This window comes from Ceratotherium simum, chromosome 1, assembly GCF_057802395.1.
Source record: "Ceratotherium simum simum isolate JZ-2026a chromosome 1, ASM5780239v1, whole genome shotgun sequence".
Lineage (NCBI taxonomy): Eukaryota > Metazoa > Chordata > Mammalia > Perissodactyla > Rhinocerotidae > Ceratotherium > Ceratotherium simum.
The window spans coordinates 21,920,025-21,929,904 of record NC_141900.1 but is presented as its reverse complement, the minus strand read 5'-3'; positions in this window follow the sequence as shown (position 1 = coordinate 21,929,904).

Genomic DNA, 9,880 nt, shown 5'->3' with positions numbered 1-9,880 from the left:
TCCATCCCTGTTAGTTGGTAGGGCATACTGAAAGAGACTGACAAGACAGCCACTCTGCAACAGCTAGCCCGACTTCTGGAGATTACATTGTGTATTGGTTTTCTATTGCTGCATAACAAATTAACACAAACTTAGTGGCTTACGACAATATACATTCATTATCTCATAGTTTCCGTGGGTTAGGAGTTTGAGCATGGCTTACCTGAGGTCTCTACTCCAGGGTCTCACAAATCTGCAATCAATGTGTTAGTCAGGGCTGGGGTCTCTTCTGAGGCTTGGGGTCCTCTTCCAGGTACACACAGTTCTTGGAAGAATTCATTTCCTTGTGGCTGTAGAACTCTTGGCAGCTTGCTTCTTCAGGCCAGCAGGAAACTCTCTTACTGCGAGACAGTTTTAAAGGGCTCACCTGATTAGGTAAAGTCCACCCAGAACTATTTGATTAATTTAAACTCAACTGATTAGGTACTTTAATTCCATCCGAAAAATTCTTTCACCTTTGCCATAAAATGTAACTGAATCACAGGAATGAGATTCCACGGGGAGGGGATACAAGGGCAGGGGTCTTAGGGGGTCATCATAGAAGTCTGCCTACCACAAACTGAAACTAAAAAGAGATCAATTATAGAAAAAAGTTTCATGCCAGCTTATAGACTTAGTAGGAATTTTAAAAAATACCTTTATCATTAAATTTCTACTTCAGGCTTAGAGATCTCTACCCAAACTTGGTAAAATCAGCCCAGGGTAAGAGGGGAGGGATGCATATAGGAGATTCAGGTAGATAACCAAACTGACTTGACTAGCTTCTTTCCCTGGAAATCTAAGTTAGTTAACTGGCAAATCATCATCCCTGCACTTTCTGAATCGCCTATTCTTTTTTCAGATACCAGATAACTCAACAAATGTTAAAAATAGGTTCAATCTACTTCTGTAAGAATCTTATACCCATGTCTGAAGTATAGTGTCTTGGGACCCAGGTGATTTTGTACTTGCAAATTTGTTTTGAGATTTGTATTGAAGCTTTCTCCACATTAAATTGGAACCTAGAGGGGCCAGCCCCGTGGCTTAGCGGTTAAGTGTGCGTGCTCGCTACTGGTGACCTGAGTTCAGATCCCGGGCGCGCACCAACGCACCGTTTCTCTGGCCATGCTGAGGCGGTGTCCCACATACAGGAACTAGAAGGATATGCAACTATGACATACAACTATCTACTGGGGCTTTGGGGAGAAAAGGTGAAAAAAAGGAGGAGGATTGCCAATAGATGTTAGCTCAGGGCTGATCTTCCTCACACACAAAAAGACTAGAACCTAGACTCTTCTTCTTCTTCCCCTCTCTACTTTACCAAGCTCCTGGCCTCTTCTCTTGAAGATTTAGCAAGTTTAAGTCTATCCTAAAGGCACCATGGGAGACATCTAGAGCAGAGCATTTCTCTAGAAGGCACTGTCATTTTCCACTACAGGAAAGACAGTCTCCAGGAAGGTTTGTAGAGAGAATAGAAACCAGGGACAGAAACTTTGGGTACACAGCAATCCAGTGTGAATCAAAGAGCACTAAATGGATGAACAATGGAGAAGAACAAAATGAGGAGGCAATCTATGATTTAAGGACTCCAGAAAGGCCACTGGATAATGAAAGATTCTCGCAATTTGGGGTCATCTAGACCAGGAGGAAATGAAGGTAAGGAAGACAGAAAATCAGATTTTGCTAGCATTGTAAATGCTGGACTTAGTTTCCTGTGGAAGAGAATGATGGCCTGCATGGGGGAAAGTGGGAGTTCAGATTTCTCAGAAATTACTTTTCTTCTACCACACTTGACTGTAATTGATTCCAAGTTAATAAGCACAAACCAGAAGTTTGAAGGATGTGAAGCTGTTTGTATAAAGTGCCCTACATTTTCTTCCGACTCCATCCTCAAGGACAAATCAACTAACCTACAAGCATTATACACACAGACACACACTCACTCAAACTCAGAAACATTCAGAACATAGAAAAGTGCCCGAGAAGGACTTTGACAATAGACATGTGGGGGTATGGGCCACATTCCCGGGGATTGATTGTGGCCTCAGTTCCCACAGTGATCATGCATTCAACTCAAGGCCTGCTTCTCCCTCAGTGTAACCTCCATTAAGAGGCAAGAGACGAAAAAGAAATAAAGCTGAAGCAGTTCATTGAGTCCAGACTGGGCACAAAGGCTGCCAGCACCATAGCCAGACGCAGGGAGCTACTCCAACTGCCACATTACACATCTCACAGCATACTAATCGCCCCTCAGCACCAGGGGGCCATTGTGGGAAAGGCCGGATCAGGAAAGCTTTATGCAACATGCAGAGATTTTTTGCTCCAATTCATTTGCAGTTGCCTTTATTACCTTATTAGGCATGGCCAGATGAACAATTCTGAATTTCTCTTCCTATATCAATTTGTATGAGAACCTCTATGAAAGGTATATCTGTTTGTGTGTGTGTGTGTTTGAATGTGTGATTGTGATACATGATGGTCAATAGATAGAAAGCAGTACTCTTCCCACACTGTTCCTCTCTCATAACAAAAAAAATTTTTTTTGGAAATGTAACCTCATTTTTTCTTTTAATTCAATTTTTTATTTTGAGATAATTGTAGATTCACATGCAGTTGTAAGAACTAACACAGAGAGATCTCATGGACCCTTCATCTGTTTTGGTAACATCTTGCATAACTCTAATACAATATCACAACTAGGAAACTGACATTGACATAACTCACTGGTCATCATATTTTGCCAGTTTTACTTGCATTCATTCGTGTGTATTTAATTCTGTGTAATTTTATCACATGTGTAGATTCGTGTAACCATCACCATGTTCAAGATAGAGAATAGTTCCATCGCCTCAAGGATCTCTCACGCTATCCTTTTATAGCCCTACTCACTCCTCTTGTCTCTGGCCTCCTCCCCTCCCCACCTCAACCCCTGGCAGTCACTAATCTCTTCCCTGTTTCTATAATGTTGTCATTTTAAGAATATTATATAAATGGAATCATATAATATATAGCCTTTCAAGATTGGCTTAAGTCTCTTGAGGTCCATCCATGTTGTTGCATATGTCAAGAGTTCATTTCTTTTTAGTACTGAGTAATATTCCATAGTGTGGATGTACCCTAGTTTGTTTAACGATTTATCTAGTGAAGGACATTTGGCTTGTTTCCAGTTTTTGGCTATCATGAATACAGCTGCTATTAATATTCATATAGATGTTTTCCTCTCTCTGGGATAAATGCCCAGGAGTACAATTCCTGGGTTGTAGAGTAAGCACATATTTAATTTTATTTTTTAAAAACAACCTGCCAAGGGGCCAGCCCTGTGGCCTAGTGATTAAGTTCGGTGTGCTCTGCTTCAGTGGCCTGGGTTCAGTTCCCAGGTGCGGACCTACACCACTCATCAGCAGCCATGCTGTGGCAGTGACCCACATATAAAATAGAGGAAGACTGGCACAGATGTTAGCTCAGGGCGAATCTTCCGCAGCAAAAAGAGGATGATAGGTGACAGATGTTAGCTCATGGGGAATCTTCCCCAGCCAAAAAAAAAAAAAAACCTGCCAAACTGTTTTCCACAGTGATTGTGCCACTCTGGAATTTTACATTCCCACCAGCAATGTATGAGAGATCTTGTTTCTCTGCATCCTCACCAACCTATGTTGTCATTGTCATTTTTCACTTGAGCCTTTCTGCTACATGTATAGTGATATCTCATGGTTTTAATTTGCGTTTGTCTAATGGCTAATGATGTTGAACATCTTGTCATGTGCTTATTTGCAGTCTATTTCTTCTTCAGTGAAATGTCTGTTCACGTATTTTGCCCATTTTCTAATTGGATTGTTTGCTTTTTACTGTTTTGAGAGTTATTTATATATTCTAGACACCAGTTGTTTGTTGGATGTGTGGCTTGCAAATATTTTCTCCCAGTCTGTAGCTGGTCTTTTTATCCTCTAACAGTGTCTTTTGCAGAGCAAAAATTTTTAATTTTGATGAAGTCCAGTTTATCAGTTTTCCCTTTATGGATTATGCTTTTGGCGTCAAGTCTAAAAGCTCTTTGCCTAGCCCTACATCCCAAAGATTTTATCCTATGTGCTTTCCTCAGAGTTTTATAGTTTTACAGTTAAGGCCATGATTCATTTTGAATTAAGTTGTGAGGTTGAGGTGGAGGTTCATTTTTTGGAGGGAGGGGGGCCTAGGAATATCCAACTGCCACAGCATCATTTGTGGAAAAGGCTACCCTTTCACCATTGAATTACCTTTGCATCTTTGTCAAAAATCAGTTTGGCAGATGTATGTGGGTCTATTTCTGGTTTGAGATGATCATGAAAGATGCAGACGAAAATGACAAAGCTTCAAGAAATTAGAGAGATGTGCATAAATATGGAAGACACATAAAGAAATTCAGCATAAGGATAACTGCAATCCCTGTATAAAGAACCCACTGAGGGCCGGCCCCATGGCTTGGTGGTTGAGCACGTGCACGCCGCTGCTGGCAGCCCGGGTTCGGATCCCAGGCACACACCGACGCACCACTTCTCCGGCCATACTGAGGCCGCGTCCCACATATAGCAACCAGAAGGATGTGCAACTATGATATACAACTATCCACTGGGGTACAACTATCTACTGGGGCTTTAGAGGGGGGGGAAGGAGGAGGATTGGCAATAGATGTTAGCTCAGAGCTGGTCTTCCTCAGTAAAAAGTGGAGGATTAGTGTGGATGTTAGCTCAGGGCTGATCTTCCTCACAAAAAAAAAAAAAAAAAGAAAGAACCCACTGAGTGGAAGGCCAGAGGATGTATTCAAAGAAAATTTTCCTGGGGCCGGCCGGGTGGTGCAGCCGTTAAGTGCACGAGCTTGGTTTCAGTGGCCCAGGGTTCGCAGGTTCGGATCCCGGCACGCACTGACGAAGGGCTTGTCAAGCCAAGCTGTGGTGGCGTCCCATATAAAGTAGAGGAAGATGGGCACAGATGGTAGCCCAGAGCCAATCTTCCTCAGCAAAAAGAGGAGGATTGGCATCAGATGTTAGCTCAGAGCTGATCTTTCTCACAAAAGAAAAGAAAATTTTCCTAAAATGGAGGAAGAAAGTAGTCTGCAGATTGAAAGAACATACTGTGTTCCCTGAAGTTTTGATAGAAATCACTCAACACAAAAATTATTCAACACCAAGATATATCCTAGTTAAGTTATTAAACATCAAGAATGAGAATTTTTTAGGTATTCAAACAGATAAAGCAAGCCATATTTAAGGGTGGTAAAAAATCTAGTTAGTCTTGGACGTCTCCAAAGCAATATTCAATTCAAGAAAATAATGGAGCTATGTTTATAAAATTCTGAGAAAATCAAAATGCGACCCAAGAATATTAGGCCCTGATAGAATATTATTCAAGAATAAAGGCAAAAGCAGGCATTGCCAAACATGAAAGAATTAAAGGAACATGACATTCATGATGAAACTTTCAAAACAACAAAAATAGCAACAACTATTTGACAATGAAATTCAGTCAATTAAAAGATTAATCAATATAAAGAACTCAGATAGAAAAGGACTGCTGATAAATATTGATCCATTTAGATATTATGCCCAGTACCACAAAATTATGGGAATGATGGCTACAGAACAGAGTATGAGTGGGATAAATTGGAATGCAAAAATAATTATAATATAACATAAAACTCAGAAAGTAGAGGAATGAGGTCAGAGGAAATGTAAGGTTTCAAATGTCTTTATCTTTCAAAGCTAGGAGTCAAGAGCTAGTGTTTAGATTGAAACGTACTTTAAAATCTTTAGCGAGGATTTAAAAAAATACATATTCCAATTTAAACAATAGCTCTTGACCTCTAAAGAAGTAGCTTTTGGGAAATAATATCACCTGTCGTGAAGAAATATTTGAAGCTCATCAATTCCTTCAGTGTCACTTTAGTTTCTTTCTTGTTCTGTTAAATTAATGTAAAATTAAACACTAATAATAATACTATTGAATCCGTTTTAATACTAATACAATTTAATAAATAGTAAATGTGCTGCTGACATATTAATACTGATTAACACAAATTTAAAACTTTGCATCAGTCTAGTTCCTGGCATATTCAATGGGGTAATCTGAAGAGGGTTTAATAAAGGGACTATTTGCAAATGTAGGGGCAGGGTTTAGAGAAACCAACAAGGGGAATATAGCACTGCAGAACTAGCAATAGCAGAGACCTGTGCCTACTTAGTCTCAGAGGTAGAAGAGAAAGGAAAGCCCGCTGGAACACAGAGAGGATAGCTGTGTGAAAGAGGCTGGGCCTTTGGTAGAGAGACACATCAACCCCAGGGAGGAAGCTGAGGGATAAATGCACCCACCTCACTTCTCCAGGCCTCTGTGTCCTCTGGTGTCTTTCATTGGCTAAACTCAACTAGAAACCTGATGAATCAAGTAATCCATGCAGGTCAGCCCCCTAAAGTGCAGAATGGAGTGGAAAAGGGTGGGGAATAGGGGACAAAAGGAAAATATCCAGATACTTTTTAATAAGCATAGCTTCTATTGTATTATCTCGTTCTTTTAGAGAGTATTGATTGAGTATTCAATCAATATAGCTTGCTATCCTTCCTTCCTTCCTTCCTTCCTCCCTCCCTCCCTTCCTCCCTTCCTTCTGTCTTTCCTTCCTTCCTTCCTTCCTTCTTTCCTTCCTTCCATCTACTCACCCATCCATCCATTCTACCTTTCTACTCATATATATGCATAGAAAGTTATCTGGAATGTTACCCTAATGTTAATGGTGATAATATTTGGATGGCAGAATTTGAAGTAGTTTTTAAAAAATTGAGATATAATTTATATACCATAGAATTTATCCTTTTAAAATGTAATATTCAATGATTTTTAGTATATTCATAAGGTTATACAACCAACACTACTATATAATTCCAGAAAATTTTCATCACCCCTAAAGAAACCCCATATCCATTAGCAGCCATTCCCCATTCCTCCCTGCCCCCAGCGACTAGCAACCTCTAATCTACTTTCTGTCTCTATTAATTTTCTGTTCTGGACATTTCATACAAATGGAACATATACGGCCTTTTTGACTGCCTTCTCTCATGACACAATGTTTTCAAAATTCACCCATGTTATAACATGTATCAATACTTCATTCCTTTTTGTTGCTAAATAATATTCCATTGTACCAATATGCCACATTTTTATCCATTCATCAGTTAACGGACATTTGGGTTGTTTTCACTTTTAGCCTATTATGAATAATGCTATTATGAACATTTGTGTATATTTTTGTGTGTGGACATTTCATTTCTCAGGTATATACCTAGGAGTGGCATTGCTGGGTCAAATGGTAACTCTATGTTTAACTTTTTGAGGAACTGCCAAACTGTTTTCCACCATTTTACCTTCCCACCAGCAATATTAAGGGTCGCAATTTCTCCACATCCCTGTCAACACTTGTTACTATCTTTTTCATTATAGCCATCTTAGTGTGTGTGAAATAGTACCTTATTATAGCTTTGATTTGCTTTTTCTTGATGGCTAATGATGTTGAGCTTATTTTCATGTGTTTATTGGCTATTTGTATATCTTTTTTTGGAGAAAAATATATTCAAATCCTTTGTCCAATTTTTGGTAACAGCTTTATTGAGATATAATTTACATGCTGTATAATTCACCTACTTAGAGTATACAGTTCAATGGCTTTCAGTATATTTGTAGAGTTGTACCACCATCACCAACTATTCCAGGACATTTTGCAGGGAAAGATCTGCCCTGAGCTAAAATCTGTTGCCAATCTTCATCTTTTTTTTTTTTTTTCCCTCCCCAGAGGCCCAGTACATCGTTATATATGCTAGTTGTAAGTCGTTCTATTGTGCTATGGGAGCTGCCACCACAGCATGGCAACTGATAGACAGGTTCTACGACCGGGAAGTGAACCCAGGCCGCTGAAGCAGTGAAAGCACCAAACTTTAACCACTAGGCCATCAGGGCTGGCTCTCCAGCACATTTTAATCACTTCAAAAAAGAAACCCCATACCCATTAGCTGTCAATCTCCAATCCTCCCATTTCCCCCAACCCTTAACAACCACTAATCTACTTTGTTTCTCTATATATTTATCTATTCTAGGTATATCATATAAATGGAATCATAGATTATGCGATCTTTCACATAATCATTGAATATACTAGCTTCTTGAAATTAACATAATGTTTTCAAGGTTCATCCATGTTATAGTATGTATCAGCCCTTCATTCATTTTATTGCTTAATAATGTTCTGTTGTATGGATATACCAAGTTTTACTTATCCATTCATCAGTTGATGAACGTGTGAATTGTTTCCACCTTTTGGCTATTATGACTTAATGCTGCTGTGGACATTAGTATACAAGTGGATGTATGCTTTCAGTTCTCTTGGATATATACTTTGGAGTGGAATTGCTGGCTTAAATGGTAACTTTATGTTTAACTTTTTGAGGAACCACCAGACTGACTTCCGAAGTGGCTGTACCAGTTTACATTCCCACCAGCAGTGCATGAGGGTTCCAATTTCTCCACATCCTCATCAGCACTTGTTATTGTCTGTCTTTTTAATTTTAGCCATCCTAGTGGAGGTGAAATGGTATCTCATTGGGGTTTTGATTTTGACTGTGACTTCTGAGAGACTATCGGGGCAGTGGAGAAACGACTTTCAGCAGAAGTGGCCATTGGAGAGCCTAAGAGAATTGGAGGCACTGAGCTCCAGCGGTGGCAGTGCCTTTGGCATCCTGGCCATCTTTGGTTCCCGCTTATTTTCAGAGCTTGCTTCTCCAGCCTCTCCATGGATTCTGTGAAGCACAAAAGTTTTTAATTTGATGAAGTCCAATTTACTTGTTTTTTCTTTGGTTGCTTGTGCTTTAGGTGTCATATCTGAAAAAACTAATGCCTAAATCAAGATCGTGAAGATTCATACCTATGTTTTCCTCTGAGTTTTATAGTTTTGGCTCTGCCATTTACATCTTTGATTTATTTTGAGTTAGTTTTTGTACATGGTATGAGGTAGGAGGTCCAACTTTATCCTTCCCCATGTGGATGTCTAATTGTCTCAGCACCACTTGTTAAAGGACTATTCTTTCCTCACTGGATTGTTTTTGCACTCTTGTCAAAAATCAATTGCCCACAATGTGAGAGTTTATTTCTGGATTCTCAGTTTTATTTTATTGATTGTTTATTCTTATGTTAGTACCACACTGCTTAATTACTGTTGCTTTGTAGTAAGTTTTGAAACTGGGATGCGTGAATCCTTTAACTTCACTCTCTTTTTTTAAAGATTGCTTTGGCTATTCTGGGTCCTTTGACTTTGCATGTGAGTTTGAGGACCAGCTTATAAAACTGTACAAAGAATCTGGCTGAGATTCTGATAGGGATTGCATTGAATTTATAGATCAATCTGGGGAATATCGCCATCTTAACAATATTAAGTCTTTTGATACATGAACATAGGACATCTTTCCATTTATATAGATCTTTAATTTCTTTAAATAATATTTTGTAGTTTTCAGAGTATAAGTTTGACCTTCCTTTGCTAATTTAATTCCTAGACTCTATTATAAATGGAATTATTTTCTTAATTTCATTTTCATGTTGTTCTCCTTCATTTTCTCTTGCAGGGGAAGATTCGCTCTAAGCTAACATCTGTTGCCAATCTTCCTCCTTTTTTCTACCTTCCCCCTTCCCCCAAAGCCCCAGTACATAGTTGTATATAGTTGTAAGTTCTTCTGGTCTTCTGTGTGAGCCACCACCACAGCATGGCTGCTGACAGACTAGTGGTGTGGTTCTGCGCTCTGGAACCAAAGCTGGGCCAACAAAGTGGAGCATGCTGAACTTTAACCACTAGGCTGTC